This window comes from Tursiops truncatus, chromosome X (genome assembly GCF_011762595.2).
Source record: "Tursiops truncatus isolate mTurTru1 chromosome X, mTurTru1.mat.Y, whole genome shotgun sequence".
NCBI classification, from domain to species: Eukaryota; Metazoa; Chordata; class Mammalia; order Artiodactyla; family Delphinidae; genus Tursiops; species Tursiops truncatus.
The window spans coordinates 107,290,883-107,312,878 of NC_047055.1; the positions used below are offsets into that span (position 1 = coordinate 107,290,883).

The 21,996-nt window shown below is 40.3% G+C and overlaps 1 pseudogene; it reads left to right on the forward strand.

Annotated features, from left to right (window-relative positions):
- The first annotated feature begins 485 nt into the window (after window positions 1–485).
- LOC101323182 (large ribosomal subunit protein eL31-like) overlaps window positions 486–21,996 on the forward strand; it is a 141,197-nt pseudogene continuing 119,686 nt past the window's right edge.

Genomic DNA, 21,996 nt, shown 5'->3' on the forward strand with positions numbered 1-21,996 from the left:
AAACATCTTAAGTTTCCAAGAGATTCATTTAAAATCTTTTGACCTACGCTTAATGCTTTTTTCAACTGGTTTCACTAAGTCAGAGTCATTCCATACATAAAACAATATTTTTCTAGTTTTTATATTGAAGACTAATGGTGGGTTTTTTTAACTGAGTCTACCTGTTTATGATATTTTTGCCACCTTAAAAATAAAGAGGTCAAAAAAAAATAAAATAAAGAGGTCAAAAGGTAAAAAAAAAATTAAAATTAAAATAATAAAGGAAAAAGCAACATCCTGAGCACAGGAACCTCATCTTCAAATAACCTAAGCTCAACCACAGCCTTCTAAAAACAAAAAAGATCATCCCTTGAATCTCCTTTGAAGAGTATCCTCTTGACGTTTAGTTTATCAGAGAAAGAGTTTGCATGAGCAAGCATATATGAAATCTTTCTATTAAATTCAAGATATCTACATATTCTGCAGAAACTTAATCACATCCGAATATGAACGTCTCTCATAGCTCAACGTCATCAGTAAAAGCAGAAAAGCATGATGAAGTGATTTCATCACTACCTGTGGAGTCTGAAGTTGGAAGAGCACCAACAAATGAAACAGGAGATGAGAATGCATGTCACACTGTAATAGCAGATAGAGGTGGTAGTGAAGTTACCTTGACTTGTTAGTTTCACTCTCATTTCCATTTGGCTATTTGGAGATTAGGAAACCAAAGAGAGGGAGTACAGATTAAAATATGCAAGAAACCTAGATTAATTTACAAGAACATAATTAGAATCATCAGGGAAACTTTTAACAGTACAGATGAAGAGTGGCCATGGATAGCTACCATTGTGAAGAGCCCAAAACGTGAACGATATGTGCCAAGGTTGAGAACTACTATAAAATAGACAAGTTAAAAAGAAATAGAAATAACTGAATTCATAGAAAACCAAGCCTCCTAGTCAAAATTTAAACTTTATAATTAAAAAAAAATAATGTTATTGAAGTATAGTTGATCTATGTTAATTTCTGCTATACAGCAAAGTGACTCAGTTATACACATATATACATCCTTTTTCATATTCTTTTCCATTATGGTTTCTCACAGGATATTGAATATACTTCCCTGTGCTATACAGTAGGACCCTGTTGTTTTCCATACTATGTGTAACAATTTGCATCTGCTAATCCCAAACTCCCAATCCATCCGTCCCCCAACCCTCCTCGGCAACCACAAGTCTGTTCTCTAGGTCTGTGAGTCTGTTTCCGTTTCATAGGTACGTTCATTTGTGTCATATTTTAGATTCCACATACAGGTGATCTCATGTGATATTTGTCTTTCTCCTTCTGACTTACTTCACTTAGTATCATAATCTCTAGGTCCATCCATGTTGCTGCAAATGGCATTATTTCGTGCTTTTTTATGGCTGAGTAGTACTCCATTGTATATATGTGCCACATCTTCTTTATCCAGTCATCTGTCGATGGACATTTAGGTGGTTTCCATGTCTTGGCTATTGTAAATAGTGCTGCTATGAACATAGGGGTGCATGTATCTTTTTGAATTATAGTAAAACTTCAATTTTTTTAAAGGCAATATATCTCACATTTCAGGTAATTATTTAGTGCTTATTATGTGCCAGTCCCTGAACAAGCCACTTTCTGAAACTGTGTCATGTAATGCAGAAATCACTTCAAAGTAGGTTATTTGCATTTGAGAAATGAGAAAACTAAGGCTCAAAGGTGAAAAATGATGTCAGCTCTCTTTGATCCACTATCCTCATTGTTCCGAGTGCACTGTACAGACTTTTGTGCTCAACTCAGAAATTACTATTAGGATGTCTCAGTTAAAGCGAAATCACATTAGTAACGTAGTTTATTTCTCTGTCTGCTACCTGCAAGGGTCTTATTCAACTAATATACCCAATATGAGACTCATAACCTTTAAAAATGGGAAAAGAGGCCAATAGGCCAGGAAGTACCACGCTGATTTGGGGAAGATTTGTCTTTGATCTCTTTCTATAGATAATCCAACAATTGTATGCCTCTCAAATTCTATAGCTTCCTGCTATCCTCTGCCCAGTGTTTTCCCTATGCTCACTGTGTTATTTGCCCCAAGGTGTACCACACATACTCTGGACCCCATCTGACCCCCTCATCATTGTTAAAACCTGTCTTTTGTCTAGTCCCTGAGCCTCTGTTTAGTAACTGGCTCAAAAAGTTAACTTCTACCCCAAAAAAGGAAGTGGGAATTATTGGGAACTATGGGAATTTTGGACAATATAACATGGTCAATTGGAAAAATACATTGGTTTCGAATAGGATCAGAGATAGTATAACTTTTCTTAAAGCGCACCAGGCCTGCCTATCAGGACACACGAGTGGATTTGAGATAAATGAGCAGCTCTTTGCCAAGTCTATGTATCTCTACATAATAATAACAAATAAGAATAACTCACTTTCATCAGCACAAAAATGGTTTGTTGAGAAAATTCACTTTCTGTGGGCGGGTAGTTGAGAAGGTTTATAGGTAATCATTCTATAGAGCTAAAGGGACTCCAATCACTCCATGAAGTATATATTGTATTACACATGAGGAAAGTGAGGCTCAAAGAGACTTAAGTAAATGACCCCAGGACACAGAGCTTGTAAATGTTGCAGCTAGCACTTCTGCTATATGATCTGCTGCAAAGTTTACAGAATGGGAAATATTTCCCAACAAACGAAAATGGGAAAAAAAGGAGAAAACGCAGGAAGAAAGATGAAAGAAAAGTGGAAACCTATGAAGTATCTAACTCAGATCCCAAAAAGCATCCTTTCACTCTACTGTCAACCTTAATAAAGAGGTAAACGTGAGTCAAACTCAAATTACCAGAATTGGAATTTATTCGGGAATAGCAGAGAAATTGCATTTCAGGAAATGCATGCTGTAGCAAGCTACAGCCGAATCCATTGAGGGTTTGTGGTGAATTGTGTTTACAGGCAAGGAGCACAAAGAGGGGGCAGTCAAGCCAGTGTGTAAGCAGTAAGTTCACTGGCTTGAGGATGGGGAGAGATTCTCGGCAGATGTTCACTGTATAGGAGATAAGTCTCAGTCTTCTATAAATCAGGCATTTGATGGAAGCTGAAACTGAACAGGACCCTGTGGGGCCCTCCCGGGTACAAATACTTTCCATGTCTCCCATTTCTTGTTTGTAGGAAATGGACTTCACTCAGCCTCCCAGACCTTCCCTGAGTTCCAAAGGGCAGATTCAAACAGTTTCTAATTAGGGAATGGAGGGAATGCAGAAACAGAAGAGCAGTCAAGAAACAATAGTGTAGCCTTGGGGCAGGGTCCTGGTTCCTCCTGAAGAAATATACATGACAGAATCATTGAATCCTTCTGCAGGAACTAAGGCCCCTACCCAGGTGGACGATGGTAACTTCAGGCTGAGCACAGGATTCCTGGAGCACTGCCCTGTTACCACACCACCGACCAATCAGAAGAAAGTCACATGGCCTTGGCAGCCCTCACCCCTATGCCCTTTTTCCTATGAAAACTTCTCCCCCCAGACCATCAGGAAGTTTGGGTTTTTTGAGCACTAGCCGCTTGTTCTCCTTGCTTGACACTGCAATAAACCTTCCTCTGCTCCAAACACTGACACTTCGGTTTCTTTGGCCTCACTGTGCATCGGGCACACAAACTTCCATTCAGTAACAAAGTCAATCTCTCAGTTCTCAAGTTTATTTCTTTTGAGGGCAAATGTGTGAGATTCTCCATTTCATATCCCCTGGTTCCATTTTAGATTAAAATTCTTTCACACCATCATTCAATGAACACTTACAGAGTATAACTATTTGCTAGTACTGGAGATTCAGAGAAGAATGAAAATAAAAAAGAAAGGGAAGGAAAAAACACAATTCCTATCCTCCAATTTCTCATAGTCTAGGATTGGGTTTCCTAAACTAAAATGCTTTGAAGGGCATCAGGGGGTCCTTGAACCCAACAAAACTTTTGGAAAATATTATGTGTATATTATTTCATTTTCTGGGAAAATATTCTTAGCTTTTATCAGATTCTCAAGAGGTTTGATAAATGAGATTGCAGGGGAGGAGGAAAATCATTTTCCTTCTACCCCTCTAGGTTCTTGGCTGAAATGCCCCCTGTAGTAAAAGACAGATTAACTGGAGAAAAACATACACAAGTTTAATGACATGTATACCTCCTGTATACATGGGAGATATCCAGGAAAACTGAGTAACTCCTCAAAGTGGCCCAAGCCACCACCTTAAATACCATCTCCAGCTAAAGACAAAAGATGCTGGGGGTGGGGAAGGCCAGTTATGGGAGGTTTTCAGGCAAAGCACAATAAACAAGAGTAAGGTTGTGATGCAGATTCAAGTCTCTGCCTTCTCCATTAATAAGAGTTCCTAGAGGTTTAGAGTCATCCTTGTCTTCCTGGTACAGTGAGGGAGATGTCCTTACACAAGGAGATTTCCCTTATACATGTAAATGTCTCTTACAAAAGGGTAACTTCGCAGTTTTCAGAGCCTTTCTTATGTCTGCTGTTTCTTAAAAATAACTAGCTTAAAATAATCCTTATGCCAAGGAAACATATTTTGGGGTGGAAAATTCTGCTCCCCTTCAAGATTCAAAATAAATGAAAAACCACTGATTCAAATACAACTGTGGACTCAGTAACAGGTACTGTCAGGAATCTTAAAATATAATTTTCCTACACAAGCTCTTTAAAAGACCAATTTCTCAAAATCAATTGAGCAACAATTTGTTAGTTACTATTTTTACAGCATAGTAAAACTGTAAAAATCCTTGCAAAGACAAAAGAAGTAATGATCTATCAAAAACTAAATTACAACCTTATATTTAATAGAACCCATTCAAATAATTAAAATCATTTATATACAACCAGATTGTAAAAAATGGTCTTAAATGTCATTTAAAACATCAAGGATAAAAAAAAAAAATCAAGGATGGTTTATCTTTGTGAGAGGCAGATAAAAGGACTGTTGTGGTGAACTGAATTACCTTAAGAGCAGGAAATCAACTTAGTAATCTCAAACATAGAGCTCATCCATGTTTCTTTGGGTAACCACATACTTTCTCATCCAAACAAGAACATTTTTTTTTTAATAAATTTTCATTTATTTATTTATTTTTGGCTGCATTGCGTCTTCGTTGCTGCACGCGGGCTCTCTCTAGTTGCAGCGAGCAGGGGCTGCTCTTCCTTGCGGTGCACAGGCTTCTCATTGCGGTGGCTTCTCTTGTTGAGGAGCACAGGCTCTAAGCATGTGGGCTTCAGTAGTTGTGGCACGTGGGCTCAGTAGTTGTGGCTCGTGGGCTCAGTAGTTGTGGCTCGTGGGCTTTAGAGCACAGGCTCGGTAGTTGTGGCACGTGGGCTTAGTTGCTCCGTGGCATGTGGGATCTTCCCAGACCAGGGCTCGAACCCGTGTCCCCTGCATTGGCAGGCGGATTCTTAACCACTGTGCCAGCCGGGAAACAGGAACATTTTTGATAGTGAAAAGGAGCACTAAAAATAATCAACAGTCATAAACCAGGATGTATGGTCATCCCAATGTTGTTCAATATATTAAAAATATTAAACTTGAGTTTTTGTTATTGTTGTATTGGTAGGCTTTTTCCCCCCATTTTATCTGCTTTGCTTTGTTTTCTTTTTTATTGAAGGACCCAGATCTACAGTCCTATAATCACATATAAACCAGCCTTATATATTGGCTGATTTATACTTTAGAAATGCTATTTTCATGAGACTGTAATTTTTTTTAAGTCCTTACCTACAAATTTTACTTCCTCATCAAGGAAAGAGTTCATCCTATAAAATCTAGTTGCATGCAAGGACCAAGATTCTTGGGGGATCCAATAGGCCAGATGACCCCCTAAACCTCTCTATAGCAGAAATCCAGAGAATCATATTGTATTTTTAACTAAACCTCTAAACTAGGAAATCTCCAGGCTCTGATGCCTGTACAAAACAAAGAAATCATTTAAATATAATATTACTATGTTTACCTTTTCTTTAATTCTTTTATTCCTTGTTGCCAATATCTTTAGCATACTGTAGTAGAGCAGATTTGCCACCCTAAAATACGTCTCTTTGGCATATTAATTACTGTATTTTAAGCTGCTTACTTTCCAAGAAACAGAAGACAAGGGAAAATTCTGAAAACCAAGTGAGAGTTACACTTTTGTAAGAGAAATTTACATTTGTTAAGGAAAATCTCCATTTGTAAGGGTGTCTTCCTCTCTGTACCAGGAAGTGGAGGATGGCCAAATCTCTAGAAACTGTTATCTTTGGAGAAGGCCAAGACTTAAATCTGCATTACAACCGTACCCTTGTTTACCATGCTTTTCCTGGGAACCTCCCATAACTGACATTCCCCACCCTCAACATCCTCTTTTGTCTTTAGCTGAGGATGGTATTTAAGGTGAGGGCTTCAACCATTTCCACGAGTTACTCAGTTTTCCTGGGTCTCTTGCATGTGTACATGTTACTAAACTTTTGTTTGATTCTCTTCTATTAATCCATGTCATGTCAATTTAATTCTTAAACCAGCCAGAAGAACCTAGAAAGGCAGAGGAAATACCCAAGGACTAATGACTTGATTCCAAGTAGACGTCAACTTTTGTCCTTTATTTCTAACCTGGTTTCTGAGTTTCCTTAGAGCCTAAACTACTGGCATGAACTTTCAGTCTATCAATGAAATCCAATAAGAAGGACATTCTTGTTGACATCCAATAGTTTATCCCTTGTTAATTCATGAGTAAGTCATTCTTTTAATTTTCAATTGATAATTTATCAGCCACAATAAAAAGCAAAGACCTACTAGAGAGAGCTACGAGTTTCTGGGTTAAGTTGCACATTTTGATTAGCATTGCCTTCTACATATACTTTCTGTCTTATTATATTTTAGAAATTAGTCTATCTCCTAAATGCCTGGCAAATTTAAGAACAAGATGCTACCACTTGAGGGGAAGGGTGATGAAGAACAAAATCAGAGGCAGTGGTTGAAAATGTCAGTGGAAACTCATTAAAAAATAATATTCTGTGTATTTAAAAAAAAAACCCAAAACTGAAGAACATTGATTCTGGCAGAAGTAACTGCCCACCCTACAATTATTACTTTGGTGATCAACTGAATATAAAACAAACACCTACTCTCAGACGAACTAAATCCTTTAAGAGATCCATGCTCCAGAGCAACCTAAAGATCTTTTGCTTTGCACTGGATCCAAAAGGAGATTTTTCTCAGTTTTTCTCTACACTGACTCAGGAAGAGCCTTCCTGAAATGACATTAAAGTGGGAATTCTAAGGGAAAAAAATACTATCTGTTGAGTTCATGACGTAGTTAATAATAATTTCCAGAACAAGTTTAAAGTAATAAAAAGTCAATGGGATTGGTACTGTAAAATCTGTCACATAAATGCAAAGAGAACATAACCCCCCAAGATAGCTTTCCCATAAATCTCGCCACCAGATAAAAAACAGCTTTGGGGTTAAAAAGGAGAGACCGAGTCAGTCCTATCTCCAGCAATATCCATAAATAATTTACCGCTAGCTTGTAAACAACAGAGCAGCACAGTATGAATGCCAAAGAGGGTCTTTATGTGTCATAAAGCCACTCAAAAGTGCACTAGCTGCTGCAAGTCTGACTGTGAGCTTTGATGTGCTGGAAAAGAAACTGCTAAGATGAGGTTATCAGTTAGCAGAAAACAATTTCCCTCATACAGAGAAGCAGACTGACTGCTGTGCATCTGACACAGACAAATTGGAATTTAAAAACAGGGGTGCATAATGTGAGGTAGCTGGGAAAATGAATCTTGTATGCTCCTTCTGAATGACCAGAGCTGAAGAAAAAGGTGGTGCTTCCTCCAAAGTAGGGTTTCTCACCTGGCACTGTTGAAATTTGGAGCAGGTAACTGTGTTGTGGGTGCTGTCCTGTGCATTGGAGGATGCTTTTAGCAGTATCTCTGGCCATTACCCGTCAGATGCTAGTAACACCCCACCCCTCTACCCCCAAGCAGTTGTGCCAACCAAAAATGTCTCCAGACATTGTCAGGTGTCCCTTGGGTAAGGAAAATCACCCCTGGTCGAGAACCACTGGTAGTGGAAGGCAGAACATTATGAAATTATTCTAACGCTCACATGGTGGCTTTATTTACATTTCTAATTTTATTTTATACTTTTTAAAATTTTTGGCTGTGCCGCGTGGCATGTAGGATCTTAGTTTCCCAAACAGGGATCGAATCCGCACCCCCTGCATTGGAAGCACGCAGTCTTAACCACTGGACCGCCCGGGGAAGTCCCTACATTTCTAATTTGATCCTGCTATAATGAGCTTTCTTTCCTAAATCCAAAAACACTTTGAAAGTAACACTACCTGTTAAATGTCACATCCTTCCCCCAAGCACCTACCCCCAATCAAAAATAGTGAAATAAGTCTGCATTTTATTTCATATCATGTAAAACAATAAAAAAAATTACAGTGAAGCCTCTCAATTTTCCTGCAATATTTTTTCTTTTAGTATCTTGACAAATACTGTACACAAAGCAGTGTTCTACGATGCAAAGGTGGAGAATCCTAATAAAGACCAGCTCTTTATTAATACTGAATGCATGCAACTATTCAAATCACAAAGCCCTGCTAAGCACAATGTATATTCACAATCATAAACAATGCATAAAGGACGTGGATTCAGGACGAATTAAATTAAATATTGTGATTAAAAAGTATTGGGAGTAGGGCTTCCCTGGTGGCACAGTGGTTGAGAGTCTGCCTGCCAATGCAAGGGACACGGGTTCGTGCCCCGGTCCGGGAAGATTCCACATGCCGCAGAGCGGCTGGGCCCGTGAGCCATGGCCGCTGAGCCTGCGCGTCCGGAGCCTGTGCTCCGCAACGGGAGAGGCCCGCATATTACAAAAAAAAAAAAAAAAAAAAAAAAAAAAGTATTGGGAGTACACAAAAAGGCACAATAATGTAATTGTACACAAATGCCTTTAGTCTGTCAGGTCTCGAAAATGTATGTGTTGAAAGTATTGGGGAGAAAGAATTTTCCTCTACCCTTCAAAGGTCCTTCTGCTGGTCTAATAATCAAATCGACATGAGACAGATTAACAGGAGAAAAACAAAGTGATAAATGTTGTACGTATAGGAACCCCACATACACGAGAGGTTCCAGTACAGAAAGGTAAAGTGAGGTATATATGCCACCCTGAGCTAAGGAATGAGAAAGGTGTCTGGGGCTTCAAAGGGGAGGAGGGCAGTTCACAGGACAAGAAGAACAAGAGTAGGTGTTTGGTAATTAAATATTTACCCCGCTATATAGATGGATAACTCAGATAAAACTGATCTCTGGTAGTAATTCTCATTCTGGGCAAGACCCCCAGTTTAAATTCTTCCAGTTAGCTAAGGGAGGAGCAGCGGTTTCTCTTGAGCCCCCAGGGTCTCCACTGCCTTTAGTTCAAAATAATCCACAGGCCAAGGTGGCACATCTTGGGGAGGCTCATTCTGAACCACTTCAGAAGACTTACCATTTTGAAATGCTGGCCTCTAAATCCTTATCCGTTCTGTGGCTTGCAATGCTTGATGTCAAAAGCTCTGCTAGAACTTTTTTTTTTTTTTTTTTTTTAGGTTTGGCTGCGTTGGGTCTTCATTGCTGCACGTGGAGCTTTCTCTAGTTGTGGCGAGCGGGGGTTACTCTTCGTTGTGGTGCTTGGGTTTCTCATTGAGGTGGCTTCTCTTGTGGCGGAGCACAGGCTCTAGGCGCGTGCACTTCAGTAGTTGTGGCACGTGGGCTCAGTAGTTGTGGCTCACGGGCTCTAGAGCACAGACTCAGTAGTTGTGGCGCACGGGCTTAGTTTAGTTGCTCCACGGCATGTGGGATCTTCCAGGACCAGGGCTCGAACCCGTGTCCCCTGCAATGGCAGGCGGATTCTTAACCACTGCACCACCAGGAAAGTCCCGCTAGAACACCTTCGAATTCAATTTAATTATAAAACTTTGCTTAAACTCTGCTTCTAGCTTCTACTCACCCAAGGCCAGAACCTCCAAGTCAAATGAATGATAGAACTAATGGAGCTAATGAGATATCGCCTTGAATTGCTTCATAAAGCTTTCGATCTAATAAGTCATGAAGGTCTGAGTATAAATTTATTCCACTGAGATTAATAGCAGTTTGATCATATTGACTGAATCCAAATGAGTCAATTGGATCATGATGGTCAATAAATGTTGATCCAAATTATAAAGAGCAGCCAGGGTCCAGGGTAATGAAGCTTACAATAACCTATACAATGTGTCTTTTGTTAAGGAACGTTGCCTCTGAGAATAAAAATAAAGCTTAAGGTAACAGCATATTAATGTTGACATTCGATCCCAAAGAAAACTGTAGAACCCGTGTTCAGGTATAATCAGAGCCATGCTGCTGTAGCGCTTTGTGATAATATCATTAACTTGCTTTAGTATGTCTTTTCACTCTCAAAATAATGAAACTGTGTGAGTACTGTGGACACCAACATCTATATAATCAATGTGGTGGGCATTGGCAATAGTGAGTTTTTAGTTAACTTCCACACTGCAAAAAAAAAAAAAAAGAAAGAATAACTCATAGAGATATAAATACTCTTTGACTACTTAAATTACACAGTAAATAAGACAAAGAGTGAACAAATAACTAACTCATGAATGACCGTAATGACGACTAGTTATTATGTGTCGCATACTACGGGTTGACTCATTTAATTCTCACAGCTGTAGGAGATAAGTGTATTGTCTCCATTTCATAGACGGCAAAACTGAAGCATAGAGAGGCTACACAACCCTGCTATTTAGTGGTGGAGGCGGTCTTTGAATCCACAGACTCTGATTTCAGAGTGTACAGTCTCGATCATTATACGGCACCGTCATTTACAAGAAGGAATTAGATATCTGAAGACTTGCGAGAAAGATGTTTCAGGTAGAGGGATCAGGCCACGCAAAGGCTCAGGTAGAGAAGAAACTTAGCATGCTTGAGAAAAAAAGCGATTAAAACACAAGAGACTTGAGTAAGCTGTCATTTATATTATGTACATATTAAAAGCTTAGTTTCTCTGCATACCAGCAGTAACCAGCTGGAAAATATAATGGGCAAAAATTCCATTTACTCTAGCAAAAAAATAAATGTGTGTGTGTGTGATGCCTAGAAATAACACACACTCTCAGTTTTGCTTTGCAATCTTCTATTTACTCTGTTTTCAATCCCTGTGCAGAATGCTCAGTCCCTCCTCTCCTGCCCATATAAACCCGAACCTTCCCTATCCAGTGTCCCAATTCAAGCACCTCTACGTGACATCTCCTATATCCACACATTTATTCCATTCTATTTATTTTGGTTCCTGGTAACAGGATCCTTCCCCTACAGCAGCTGAGACCTCCTCGAGTTCACTTGGTAAACCTCCTACGGCAGGATGAACTTTTTCAGCATTAATTGATATGCCTGTAAACTCCACCACACAAACTCACCCCATCCTGTACTTCTTTTTAACCTACACGACGCCCATACCACCATGATTTGAGGCTGTAAGACATGAGGCTACCATTACCCTGCAAGAGTGATTATCATGATAGAACAAATCCCCGTGAGGTGTAGTGAGTATCATAAAACCGAGAGACAAGGTTTTGAGAGCAGAGAAGGAATCTGGTCCATCAGGCCTGAGTCACCACCGCACAAAGCGCAGTAGGCCTGAATCAGTCTTGCAGACTTGCAATTGCTCCCTGCCACCACTGCACGTCCTGGGGAAAAGCCAAGTATCTTCTCCTGTGGTACTGATGAGACCCAGAGCACCAGTGGGCACACAGACACCTCGCCTGATGCCAATGAGGAAGAGTGACCACAGCTGAAGACGTGTAGCCCGGTCGACCTCAGTAGATACCAGCGCAGGTCACGTGACCACAGCTTGGAAGCCTGGTGCCACCAGGCAGCGGTGCTACATCAACCTGGAACTTGGCTGCCATCTTGAGAAGAAAGAAGGAAATTTCTTAATGAAGTGCATTCGAACCTTAAATAACCACTTGCCCAGAGCTCACTGCATTTCAGTTTTGTGCCACTGGAAAGATCAGGGGCTTCAAATAGAAATAGGGTGAATTGAATTAGAGAAAAAATAGTCACAATTTTGGACACATAAAAACATCACTTGGAAGTATCATGTCCACTGCACCATAAACTACAAGGACAAATCTCATTCGACATAAGGGACAACCATGTGCTGTCTCAGTTGCCTCAAAGGAATGTAGTTTGCCCCGGTTTAGGAAAAACCACAGATGTATCTACTACAAAGAACAGCAGGAGAAATGATTGTATTGCCTGTCTTCTAGGGCTGAGAGGAAAGTGGGGGAGGGAGTGACTATCTGTGTGATCTACCATTGTGTGGTATGATCGAGTGCAGTTTTGCACCTTGGCATTTCACATTTGCTCACCCCAGTATAAGGAAACACTCCGGTTTCCACTGGTATAAAGGAAAAACCCAGGTCTTCCCTACTTTCTCTTTACTGTGAGTTTCCTTTACTACTCACACAAAATACACTTCTAACATTTTTTGGTCACCAAATATGTTTGGGTTTTTACCCACAATAACCAATTCTCTGTGATGCCAGCTGGGTGTACTACAATTCAACAATTCTGACACGACCCGGACGTAGCATCATGTCCCACAGGTAAAGGATTCAGTCCTACAAGACCCACTCCTCAGGTTTGCCTGATTTGCTACAGCAGCTCTCAGAATGCAGGAAAACAGTTCACTTACGTTTACTACTTATGTCAAAGGACATGAGAAAGGATACAGATGAATATCCAGACGGAAGAGACGCACAGGGCAAGGTAAGTGGGGAGGGGCGCAGAGCTCCCATGTCCTCTCCTGGCACCCCCATATGGTCACCAACCCGGAAGCTCTCTGAACCCCCATACTTTGGGGATTTTATGGAGGCAGGCATGATCCATCATTAACTCCATTCTCAGCCTTATTTCCTTTTCAAGAGAATGGGGAAACAGGCTGAAAATTCCAAGCTTCTAATCACGTCTTGGTCTTTCCAGTGACCAGTCCCCAACAAGGAGCCCAGCCAGAGTTGCTTATTAGAACAAAAGATATTCCTATCACCCAGGAATTTACAAGGGTTTCAGGAGCCCTGTGTCAGGAGCCAGGGGTAGAGACCAATATATATTTCTGACTACAAATCACAGTATCACACCCAGGTTACCTACATTTATAGACAAAGCAGAAGTGAGAAGAGAGCAATAGCATTCTAAAATCAATAGCAGGGTGGGACTTCCCTGGTGGCACAGTGGTTAAGAATCCGCCTGCCAGTGCGGGGGACGCGGGTTCAAGCCCTGGTCCGGGAAGATCCCACATGCCGCAGAGCAGCTGGGCCCATGCGCCACAACTACTGAGCCTGTGCTCTAGAGCCCGCGAGCCACAACTACTGAGCCTGCACACCACAACTACTGAAGCCCATGCGCCTGGAGCCTGTGCTGTGCAACAAGAGAAGACACCACAATGAGAAGCCCATGCACCGCAACAAAGAGTAGCCCCCATTCACTGCAACTAGAGAAAGCCCGCACGCAGCAACGGAGACCTGACGCAGCCAAAAATAAATAAATAAAATAAATTTTTTAAAATTTAAAATAAGTAAATAAATAAAATCAATAGCAGGAAAAACAGAAGAAATAGTATAAAATAGTATAAAAGATATATATTATGCAGATGCCAGGCAATTATGATATTCTGCTTGAAGATGTCAGATACCTAAAAATTTCCTTCTAGTTTGCCTAATTTCCTTCCATCTCTCTTTGCATATTAAACCCCTGTAATCCTATATAAAATTTGTGTTTTCTTAAAACCAGTTATCAATCTGGACACTCAGTCATAAGGTTCCCAAAATTATTTCTTGTATCAAATAGATTCTAAGTAGAGCTTTCATATCGTTCTTTCTGGTCATCCACAAATAAGTTTATTATATCCACGTTTCTTCAAGAAAAATAAATATAACTCAAGAGACCCAAGACTAACACCTTAACAATTAAGTAAGAAGATGACCACTTAGTCTGTAATATGGAGTTCTGAGAGGAGGCGAAAGTGAGCAATTAAATTAAATTAAATGTGAGCAGTTGTGTTGGCCAATATTCTCCTTCTGTGGATTCTGCCTGCTGAAGGCAGGTGGTTTATTACAATTTGAAGAGGACTCCTGGAAAGCTAACTATTCCTCCCGGAATTTTAACTCCGAGGTAAAAATTTTGGATAAAATTTTCCTATTTATTCAACACACACTGCCAGGTAAATTGGAAGCTTCACAGCTAGCTGAATGCAGGAAGTCAAACAGCTGTTACTTGCTTCATTCCCCGAACTGGTTCAGTTCCATTTGAACTTGTTAGGCTCCAGAAAGAACCAGGCTGTCCCGGACAACCAGTCCCATTATCATAAGACCTGCTGGAGCCAACCGAACCCCCAAGGTGCCTGCATTTCTACAGCCATCTCCCCCTGAGCATAAGCCTGCTTAAAAGTTTCCAACAAGTTGCAGAATCACTCTTCAACACACCCATGATGATGCCAAAAGACTCAGTGACTAACATTGGCTGAGGGCTATTCCCAGATGACTCCCCTGCCCCAGAAGAGGCAGAAGCACATGTATACACCAGTCTCACTTTCTAGAGAAGTACTCCGGCCTTGGGAAGTCTTCCAGTATCAAGCGTGGCACAAAGATGACACGAGTATTTAAGGCCAGGGCCAGCTCTAGTAAAATCACAGATTATTTCTACAGAAAAGTACTGGGCTCTTAAGTTCTGTGGATGCACGTGTCTGCACACGTGCATGCACACACACACACGCACACACACACACAGTTCCCCTCCCCCCAAAAAAAGATTTCTATCAGCCTAATTTTGTGAAAATAAATAATGCTCATAAAAGAGGAATTCCTGATCCTTGGATTAATTGATGAGTTCACAATAACAATTATAGCTTCCTCTCACCCACTGAGTTTTCTATACATGGGGTTTTTTGTGCTTTGTTGAATGCTCTGGTCCATTCCTATTTATACTTCCCAATACATAACCCACCTGATAAAGCAGTATAAAACATCTGGTAATAGAGTAACACCATGTGTGACTCTACAGAAATACAAGTGATGTTTAAAATAGACATATGATAAAAATCATAAAAACTCAAATTTGGAAAGAACTTTCTAAGTCTTCAACAGTCACCCCCCCAAAATTAATAAAAACAGAACTCTGCTGTCTGATTCTACAGAGTCATGTTGAGAATCTATACCACTATGGAAGTTACGCTTCATTTGTGCCAAACATCTTATAATTTTTTTTATTAATATGACCTTGAATCTGTAACAGATCCTTTGAAATGTCCTTAAGGGTGCTGAGACGCGTATGATTACTCTGGATTCTAGGATAGCAGAAGGAATACAAGGAAGGTATATCATAAAAACTGTAAGTCTCATGAGGAAGGATGGTCCAGAACCCACACTGCCACCACCAAGCTGACAGTGGTTTCCACCCAACCTGCACATGATCCCTACCTGATTCACCACTTACCATCCTCAGCTCTGTGATTCTCCCTTGGGACTCTCCCTTGTGCTTTTCTGCGTGTGATAGCAGTCCCTGACGGTGTCTGCTCACACATTCCCTCAGTCCCTTGCTTCTGCCTGGCTGGCTACTTCTCCAGGTGTCTTAACTGCCACAGGAAAAACAGTACGCGCATGAAAGAAGCACCCAAGCCTCAGCTGGTTTCTCAAGCATAGCAAATGTATTAGTTTGCTAAGGCTGTCAATGACGAAGTGCCACAAACTGAGTGGCTTGAACCACAGATTTTCATTGTCTCCCAGTTTTGGAGGCTAGAAGTCTGAGATCAAGGTGACAGCAAAGCCATGCTCTCCCTGAAGGCAACAGGGCCAGGTCTGTTCCAGGCTCCTCTCCTGGCTCCTGGTAGTACCTTGGCTTATGGCAGCATAACTCTCATTTTCACCTGGCATTCTCCACTGTGTGTGTGTCTGCTTCTGAGTCCAAATTTCCTTTTCATAAGAATATAGTCATATGGGATAAGGGCCCGCCCTAATGACCTCATCTTAGTTGGATCATCTGCGAAGACCCTACTTCCAAATAAGGCCACATTCACAGGTACCGGGGATTGGCACTTCAACATCTTTCAGGGAATACAAGTCAACCCACGCCAGCAAAGCACGTGTGTACACATTCTCCATTTGCACCCACGCCTTCTTCCCTGTGTCTCTGCTCCTCTCCTTATTCCTTAAGTCATCATTAAGAACAATCTTTGAGAATAAGTTCAAAAGGTTTTTTTGAACAATGAAAAGTTATTAGTGGGACCATGAGAAAAATTTAAATTAGATCTGTGGATTAGTTAATAGCAGTGTAGAAATATTAACCTTCTGGTTTTGATAATCGTAGTACAGTGCTAAGATATGAACCTTATGGGAAACTGAGTGAAGGGTATATGGGAACTCTGTACTACATTTGCAACTTTCTTGTAAACCTAAAATTCTTTCAAAATGAAAAGTCATGTGAATCCAAATCTAGAAATTCGGTAGTTATTCATACTGTGCTACTCCATGATTTAGAGGGACAAGCTAATTTAGATGCATATATTTTGGTAGAGTATAATCCTTTATCCTCAGCATCATTCTTTGTGAGATTAGATAGACAGATACATAGACAGATAGATGAATAAAGCTTTTTTAGAAACAAATTTACTCATGCAGTAGTTTGCCCACTGCTTACATTGATTTAAATGCAAACAATTTTGGCTGCAACTTTGAAATAGCAAATGAACTTTGAATAAGCTCCAGTTGTATACCTATGTAGACATACATCTACATTCATCCAACCTTCCTTGGCGGACCGGCTCTATTGCCTAGAATACTGGTTAACATTAATTTGCAAGAGGTAAAGTAAGGGACACGTGGAATTATTAAATTGTATATAGTTGTTCGAATATGTAATTCTTTTCTAGATGATACTGCAAACCTTGTTTTCCAAGGAGATGCCAGCGCTGAGAGGGAAACGCAAGGGCTTAGATGACAACCAAAATGTCTTTGGTTCCTGAGCCTCCCAAGATAATGCTACTTGGACTACAAGTTCCCAAGATCCTCTCCTTCTTGATGGTTCTCAAATTACTCCTAAACACTCCTTTGTGGCTGTTGGAGCTTCCTCTCTGTTATTACTCCAACCTTGTTCTGCTTTGGAGTCACACAGCCCAACTTTGAATCCCTACTCTAACACAAATAATTCTAACCTGGGTGAATCATTTCCCCTCTCTGAACCTTATTTTCTGTTATCTCCAATGACACCCTTTTCCCCCTCTCAAATGTTGGATTTAATTAAATGTTTCTGGCACATAGCAAGCACTTAGAAAATGTTTGAAAGCATGAATTCTGTAGTCATAATCCTGGTTTGAATCCTGAGTGGTTGTATGTGATCTTGACACATCACTTATCCCCTAAATGTCAATTTCCTCATCTGTAAACTATAGATAATAATGGTACCTCTTTCACAGGGTGGGTGTGAGGATGAAGATGAAACCTGCATGGAAAGCACTTAGCATCATGCTTGGATTCAGCAAACCCCATATAAACATCAGCTGCTATCATTATTATTATTATTTTTACTGTTACTATTATTCATGAGCCTGTGAGAGAGCCCAGTGCTGCCACTGTAGGAGTTGTTGGCACTTCTGTCATTGCTTCCGTGTTCTTTCAGCAGTCATAGGGGTGCCTGAGATGGGAGAATGGTTTCTCCTCAGCCATATTCTATGGCTTAAGAATGCAAATTTTAGCTGGTCCTTTCAGTGTCTATAGATCTCTTCCCTAAGTGGCTGGAAAATGCCCCTTGGTCCTTTGTTGCTCAAAGTTGGTCCTAGGATCAGCAATATCAGCATCACCTGGGAACCAGTTAGAAGTGCATCCCCCCTCTCCCCACCCTCCCCCCTACACTCCCCACACACACCTGGTGAGTCAAATCTGCATTTTAACTGGATCCCCAGGGGACTCATGCACAATAAGGTGGGAACAAGGACTGCTAGTCTGGAGCTATTTTCGGGTCCTTCCAGAGCTACAACCTCCTGTTGGGTTTCAACCTTCTCTAACTCTACACATAAATCCATCCACCCCAGCTTCCTTCGATGTCAGAGTTCCATGCTGCCTGGCCTCTTGGCCCCTACCTGCCACCCACTTCTGCTTTCCAGATTGTTTCGGCTTCCATTCATCCTGCCTATTATACCCAAACAATGGGATAAGATTTCTAATACATAAATCAAATTATGCTCTCCACTCACTCTGAGCATTTCAGTGTTTTAAGTAAAGTCTGAGAACAATTCCACTGCTTCATTTTTTTTTTTTTTTTTTTTTTTGCGGTATGCGGGCCTCTCACTGTTGTGGCCTCTCCCGTTGCGGAGCACAGGCTCTGGACGCGCAGGCTCAGCGGCCATGGCTCACGGGCCCAGCCGCTCCACGGCATGTGGGATCCTCCCGGACCGGGGCACGAACCCGTGTCTCCTGCATCCGCAGGCGGACTCTCAACCACTGCGCCACCAGGGATGCCCCACTGCTTCATTTAAAACACACGCAAAGCCCTGAAACTAATAATCTCGTATTTTACCCTGAAAAATATCTTTAATGTACTTTCAGATATTACAATCTACTGAGTCATATTTTAATAATACCTGCATTATTAATAGACGAATAAATACTTTGTGTTGTAACTCCCCAGAACAGTCTTCCACAATCCAAGTCACTTAAATATCTATTAAGTCTAAATGCATTTCTACTTTTGAAATGTTTTTTGACTATACATCTCAAAATTATTTTTCAGTGCATATGTATATAATAGTGTAGTTGAATTGGAAGGTTAGATATAATGGTGTAATATCTAAGCTATGCTTATTCAAGGGAGCTACATAAGAAAGATTTACTTTTGCATATATTCATCAGAGGACCAATAAGGCTATTTTTTGCTACCCTTTCCACCCCTGTCAAGTATATTCTTTGGTAAAAAAAGATAACACATTATAAGAGATTACTTATATTCATTTTAATAAAGTAGAATAAATAAAGACAAAACCCATTATGTTTCACTGGCAGCAGAATCTTATCCTGAAAGGTTACCCAAAGCTCAATGACAATTTCAAGGACTTTCTGCTGTAAAGGCCTGGAAATCTCAGGCCTATGGAATTGTTAAGGTTATCCTGTGCATTTCTCTACCCACGTGTATGTATCTGCATTATAATCACACTGACCTCCCACGCAGAGTTGGAAGAGAAAAACATTCTCTAAGCTCTACACCCAAAGGCAAAATAGACTATACTGAAATGCCAATTTCAAACCAACAACTTGAAAGAGAAAACGAATACATAAATTTGTAGAGCAAAATTTATACCTTCTTCTCTAATTCAGGATTACAAAGATGTATAGTATAAGTAGGGTGGGGATGAGTAAGGAGGGGGGAGGACATAGCTTCTCCCCCATCCTCATAGCATCAGTTAAGGCAGGCAGTGAGGGACTGACACAGTCAGATGAGATGGGAGTGGACAAGGGATGCGTCCATTCTCTGAGTTATTAATGCTCTCAAGGAGTAAATATACACACCTATAAAGCCTGAAGTGATCTCTGATTTATTTTTTAACCTAGACTCCACAGACAATGTGCACAAAATCTACTTTACAAAATGAAATGTTCAGAGTCATTGTGGTAAGAATAAAAGAAAAATGTCAGAGTTCTGAAGGTCAGATGCAATAAATTTCAAGAAGTCTTACTCAGAACGTTCACTGAGATGTTCTAATCTGTCCACAGTGTTCATGCCAAGCAGAGGCTACTTCTGGGTCTGGCACCTAAAACCAGCAAATGGCTCTATTCCTCACAGGCTGGTACAGGTGAGGAACGATTTCATTTTGTCTCACCCTCTTTCTCCACCTGAATAAATCATTTTCTGACTAGATTATAAGTCTCTACATATTTTATCGGTATCTGTATTCATTATCTTTATATTTAGTACTTTGGCTACTCCTAACTCCCTAAATCATTCAAAATATTTTGGTAAGTAACAATTCCTAAAGTGCTTTACCACTAGATTTATTACACATGAAAAAACAAACGTATTCTAAATATGTTTTCCCTCTTTTACGTTGTGAATCAGTTACACTGGTTGATTCACTTATTGGGTGATTCTAAACCCAATATTTCACCCAAAACAAGTCTATGTTTTTCAATGACACCTCTGCCAATTCAAGTTAATTCAAGAACCTTATCTTGAGATATACCACGCACCATGCTTTTCATGAATAAAGCTATGAAAGATATGTCCCCACCTTGAAGACGACCATGATCTCTAGCCTTCTCTGATGATTGAAAAAAGAAAATTAATCATAATAGATAAATGAGTTGGACACAAAATCCTAACAAAACGTTCGAACTTTGAACATCTTCTTAGGCCAAGAAAATTACAAGCCTAAAGGAAATTAATCAATATGTACAATAAAATTAATAGATAAAACTTTCCTCTGTTTCACTTCTGGTTAGATTTTAAACACTGGGAAAATAGCAATCAAGTGTTTTATTATCTTTGTATACCCCACAGAATTTGCTACAGAGCTGGTCATACAGTATTTGACAAAAAATTCTAAATTGAGAAGAATTATCATGGAATTGTAGTTTCAAGCAGAGGGAAAGAGGAATATCTGAAAGCATTTTCTGCCAGCAAATAACTGCATTCTCTAAACCTTACAGAAGGAAAATGATGAGCACAGCAGACAGGAGGAAAGGATGGCCAAATAGGCAGGCATGTGGCCAATGGAAAAATTTCAGGATTTTCAGACACTAAAAATGTCTGAGTAGACAAAATTGGTTGGCTTCCATTTTCTAGGGGGTCATTTAAGCTTATCATAAAATCTGTTTATATGACCATCCATCTCCTTTACATTATTGGCTTTTCTACCTTAACTTTGTATTTGCTAAAAAACAGCTGAACCTAGTGAATGGATAAGAGAGAAGCTATTAGGAGTCAACTAGGAAAAACATGGTCTCTCTCTTGAAGGATGAGAGAAATCAAATAGATCTTCTATCTAGAGAAAAATGTCTCCTCTTCTACCCAACCCTGATTTAGACTTGAATAGATTCTTCTTCAGATGAACATTTCAGACCCAAACTCACCATGAGCAAGGTTCACAGTTTATAAGAGGTGCTGTAAATGAATTACCAAGAGGGGGAAAACAACTTACGACTTCTGAGACAAAGTTCTAACGTATATGACCTGAACACCGGAGCGAAAACCTCCTTTCAGTACTCCTTGCAGTACGAATTGGCACCAGAGTGATGAAAGGCAAAGCTACCCATACCCCTCTGGACTGGTTCGCAGACAGACTCAGAAGGACTTACTGGTGATGAACATCACTTACTGGTGATGATGCTAATTCTTCCTGCTTCTCATAAACGTTGCATTTCTATATATCTAACACTTTTTAAAGCTACTCAAGATATATGAAGGCCATCCTGAGGATGGCCAGCCCTCTTTTCCTTAGCTCTCACCATTACCAATTCTCATTTGTTTAGCAGAATTAAGTGCAGAGTAGCATTTCCCCTCAAGGCTGTGTCTAACTTCTGAAAATGATGTTATAAGCAGAGGCACTATTTCCCACAAAAAGTGGACTTATACCATTTCTCTAGATCAGGCTTCAGCCAAATCTGACCCATCACCTGGTTTTTTTGTAATAAAGTTTTATCAGCACACAGGGGTGTATGGTCTGTGGCTGCTTTCATGCTACAATGGCAGAGCTGAGTAGCTGCAAGAGAATATATGGACCTCGAAGCTGGAAATATTTACTATCTAGCCCTTTACAGAAAAAGTTTGCTAACCCTGCTCTGGATACCAAAAGTACCCTGTCACTGTTATATCTGCCTTCTGACAGCTACCTTAGAAAAGGCGGGCCCAACTTCATGAAAGAAGATATACAAAT